The sequence below is a fragment of the Oxyura jamaicensis genome, chromosome 3, assembly GCF_011077185.1.
Source record: "Oxyura jamaicensis isolate SHBP4307 breed ruddy duck chromosome 3, BPBGC_Ojam_1.0, whole genome shotgun sequence".
Classification (NCBI taxonomy): Eukaryota; Metazoa; Chordata; class Aves; order Anseriformes; family Anatidae; genus Oxyura; species Oxyura jamaicensis.
In genome coordinates, this window is record NC_048895.1 from 101,315,375 (window position 1) to 101,320,334 (window position 4,960).

The following is a 4,960-nucleotide window of genomic DNA, read 5'->3' on the forward strand; positions in this document are numbered from 1 at the left end:
AAAAAAAAAAAAAAAAAAAAAAAAAAAAAAAAAAGACTGACAATAATTGACTTTTTCCAGAGGGAAATACATTCATGTTTCAAGCTCTACATGTCAAGGTCTGTCTAAAGACTCTGGTTTTCTTGTGGTTCCTGCACATCTTCCTTCTGTACTCTGAGGAAAATGTCTCTCTGGCTGTTACCCATATGCGAATATGGGAAGGTCACACTTACACACATAAAATAGTGACTCTCCAAGAGAACTGAAAGCAGAATTTTAACCCAGAGCATGCCAGAGATGTTGAGCTGAGAAGGACAAATATGTTGGGTTGGAGGCAGCAGTAATAAAAATGCACTGTGACTTTTTGCTCTTGCAGGAGACTAAAATTATTACTCATACCTTTCCTATAAACTTATTCAAAAGGCCTACAACACTGCAGTCCCCGACATTGCCAGACCTTCAGAGGGATAGGTGATGCTGTCCCAGGCCTCTAGCAGCTGGAAGGGGAGCTGGTAGCAATCCAACAAGCTGCCCTACTGAGGATTGTGCGCTGGGCTTCTGGGCTTCAGGCACACACTGATGTCTCTTGTCAAGCCTTTTGTCTACCAGAACCCCCAAGTCTCTCTCCACAGGGCTGCTCTCAATGAGTTCTTCTCCCAGTCTGTGCTCCTGTCTGGGAGTTCTGTACTGGGTCTGGCTGGGATGTTAACTTTCCCTGCAGCAGCCCGTACAGTTCCGTGCTCTGCACCTGTAGGTAGAACTGCAGTGGTTGCACTCCAGTGTCGTGTCTTCTGCTGAGCAGTGCTGGCACCACATCAGGACTCCCTCCAACTCCCCCAGAACCAGCAGGCAGGGGGTGGGCAAGTGATGGGTAGGGGACATCACCAGGGCAACTGACCTACACCGACCAAAGGGATATTCCATACTATATGGTATCACACTCAGCTTTTATTTTCTTCTTCCCCTCTTCTGAGGAGAGGGAAGAGAGAGCAATTGTGGTGGAGTTCAGCTGCCTAGCAAGGTAAAACCAGCACAATTGCTCTGACACAGGTGCAGCATGTTGCGCTTGGACTTATTGAATCTCATGTGGTTCACATCGACCCAATTCTCAAGCTTGTCCAGGTCCATTTGGATGGCATCCCTTCCTTCAGTTGTACTGACTACACCACTCAGCTTGGTGTTATCTGCAAACTGCAAACAAACAAACAAACAAAAAAAAGAGTGCACTTGATCCCAATGTCTATATCATTGATAAAGATATCAAACAGCACCAGTCCAGAGATGGACCTCTGAGGGCCAGCACTAATCACCAGCATCCACCTGGACATAGATCTGTTGACTACAACTCTCTGACTATGGTCATCCAGCCAGTTCCTTACCCACTGACTGATCCACCCTTTAAACCCATCTCTCTCCAATTTGGAGATCAGGATGTCATGTGGGACCGTGTCAAAGGCCCTACATGTGTAGAAGTCCAAGTAAATTACATCTGTCAGTCTTCCCTGGTCAACTGATGTAGTCACTCCATCATAGAAGGCCACCAGATGGTTCAGGCACCATTTGCCCTTTGTGAAGCCATGCTGTCTGTCTCACATCTCCTCCTTGTCCTGCATGTGCCTTGACATTGCTTCCAGGAGGACCTGTTCCATGAAATTCCCAGGCACAGACATGAAGTTCACCGGTCTATAGTGCCCTGGGCATTCCTTTCTACCCTTTTTAAAAATTGAAGTGATGTTTCCACATTTCCAGTCACCAGGGACTTTGACTGCCATGATTTTTCAAGTGTGATGAAGAGAATCTTGGCAACTCCATCAGCCAGTTCCCTAAGTACCCTGGGATGCATGTCATCGGGCCCCCTAGACTTGTACCTATTCAGTTTCATCAGGTGGCCTTGAACCTGATCTTTGCTTACAGTGGGAGGGGCTTTGCTCCCCCAGCCCTCAACTGAAAGCTTCAAGGAAACAAGAGGTGTGGGAAGCCTGACTGGCAGGGAAGTCTGAGGCAAGAACTTGCTGAGTGCCTCAGCCTTCTCCATGTCTGCCGTTACCTGTTCTCCTTTCTCCTTTATCAGAGACAGCACTCCCTCCTTGGCCTTTCTTTTATGACAAATGTGTCTATAGTATCCCTTCTTATTATTCTTTTCATCCCTTGCCAAGTTCAGTTCCATCTGTACCTTTGCTTTCCTGATCCCATCCCTATACGTATGGACAGCATCCATGTACCCTTCCCAGGCCACATGTCCCTGCTTCCACTGCATATGCATTTCTTCCTTACACCTCAGTGTGCCCAGCAAGTCTTTGCTCAGTCATGCTGGATACCTGCCTTCCCTGCTTGCTTTCTTACACATGGGTATTGAGAGCTCTTGAAATAATCTTACTGATAATTATAAATAAAACAAAGATTTTAAATTTTTCTTAGATTCAGAAAAGTATAATATACTACATGAAAGTTCTGGGGGACCCCATCTTCTACACTGACACTCCTATTCTACACATTTAGTACCTTAGTTGCAAGATAAAGTATTCAGAGAAAATTGAAGGTATCCATTATTTAAATGGAGCTATTTTTCTCCAGCTGAGGTGAGAAATTAATTTCTGAAATGAAAATGATGACAAAATATGCTATATGTAATTACAATATATGCATTTTATATGCAGAACATACACCAAGTTGTTCTTTTACATGGTTGTTTTAGTGTTTCTTTCTTTTGAAACTGTTTTCACATCTTAAGGGAAGTGACTCAGAAATACACAAAAGCAGCTTTCACCATGACCAGTAAATACTCATATTCAGAATATATTCCAATCTTCTTTTGTTATACTCTAAAAATTCTTCAAAGTTCAGGACTGGAGTTACCAGTTCAGGTAAACTGTGAAAGTTCTGCTGAGGGATTTGACCAAGAAGTTTTAATTAATATCGTACTAAATCCTTCCCCTGCCCCAGTGTTAAAAATTGAGCCCTAAAGGACTAACCTGTTTGCCTACATTCTTTATTATTATTGTTATATCAACAGGGTTTGGAGAGCTAGGTAACATCAGTTCATCACTGCCACCACCTGGTAGAACTCAAAAACCCTAGATTCATGAGCACAGGTGTATCAGAAAGGTAGTAAAGGGGTTAAACATAAAAGAGCAAATCCTGGGGGGCAATCATATCAAGTCAATGCTTTAATGTGAAATGGAAATGTAATTATCCACACAATAGCTTCCAGTCTTTCCAAAGGGAAAGATAAGAGCAAACCACAAGAGGTATAGGAGAATTGAGGTTTGGTTGTTTATATTTTGGGGGGTAGGGAGTGGGAGAGGGTCAGGAGAGAGAGATGGCATTTATTGATTGATTTGGTTGCAGGTGTTTTGCAAAGAGACTGTGAGTGGCTAGCTGAGGTAAAGCTGGCTAGGAAACACCAGATATTATCCTTCAGATTCTGTGTGGTCTTCCATACTGTTCAATATTGTTTTATTGGAACTTATTTTTCATTCCTCCACACATGGTCAACAATTTGAGTTCCTGAGCAAGAAGCTTAGGACTAAACTGCCTGCTGATGAGCTCTCCCTTATTTCTACTACCATCCTCTTCCCTTGCTTCCTGATACCCAGATAAATAACTCTGGACCTTCAGCAAAACTCACAAAAGTGATTTGCACTCCTTCTGAATATTTAATCCTGCTCTATAACTTAATCTCTTTACTCATATAACTTCTTGCCCCAGCTAGATACCTGTCTGTTGATCAGCCAGTGCCAGGCTGAGCTTCATGTGGGATTTGGAGGGACCTGTAGCAAAGGAGGAAATGACAAGTGGCACAATCACGCACTGGAGAGTATGTCAACCATGTGTTCAGTGTATGGAGGCATTGTCCACTGCAGCGTGCACAAGCTATCTCCTCTGCCTATAAGATGCAGCAGCAGCATGGCAGCAGGTTGCTGAGAGCCCAAGACCACAAGCCTCACTGACAGGCTTGTTTCAAACTCATGCCTGAGTAAGCAAGCTTAGTCACACCTCTATTACTCAACTGAACCACAGGGCAACCTTAAAAGCTCTTACCACTCAAAAAGCATTTACTCCTTGACTAAGTGTTGCCACTTTCTTTAGGTGTGTGGTGTTTTCATGTAATTTTAAGCTCAGAATTTCTGGAAGTGGGAAGAATCTGTATTAAAGCTGACTGGGAGCTGGGTGTTAGTTTTTGGGCACGGTTCCCTGAAAGAGGCTTCTTTGCTGCAGGCCATTTCTGCTGTTCAAGGACTAACACAACTCATGCAATTTTAATTAGTGTCATTAAAAATATACCACATTTTTGGGTCACTGGTTCCTTCTCTGGTGGGAGGCTGACAAGTAGAACTTCCTGCAAGCTACCAGTCAGAATAGAAAGCTGTCAATGTAAATGTAATAAATTAGGGAAAATAATCTGGGCAGTGGAAAGGTGGCTAAAGTCAGTTCTGTTGATGGTTTTATTTCCCCTCTGCTTGAGCTTGGCACCTTTTATATAACTTATATTATCACAACAGTCTTTGTGCCAGGAAGAGTGAAGTACTCTCCTGTTCCAAGCTTCTGCTAGTCTAGATAAGCCAGCAATAATTATTTCTGAGTGAAACAAAATTAACCCTCACAATGGAGCCTGAGTCCATAGCTGTATTCCAATTTGGAAGTCATTTGTCTTGGTACACAAAGGCCCAGATTCCCCATAGCACAAAACAGTATACTTACAGACTCAAAGCTTCATTGGCAAACCAGAAGTCTTAAAGCTGTTATTATAAATCTGTCATCATTGTTTTATTGTTACTCCATGTTGCTATAACTCCACAGCTAACATTGTGCATTGGGAAGAAAGCATAAATGAAATCTGTTTTCCCATTAATTTAAAAACTAGAGACACAGTTGTCTGCTACCACTGCAGTCAGATGAGCTATCATTGTGAGTCAGGATTTCATGCGTGCCTGTTTTAATACATACAGATCAACACTTATGTAAGACACAGCAGAGGAAC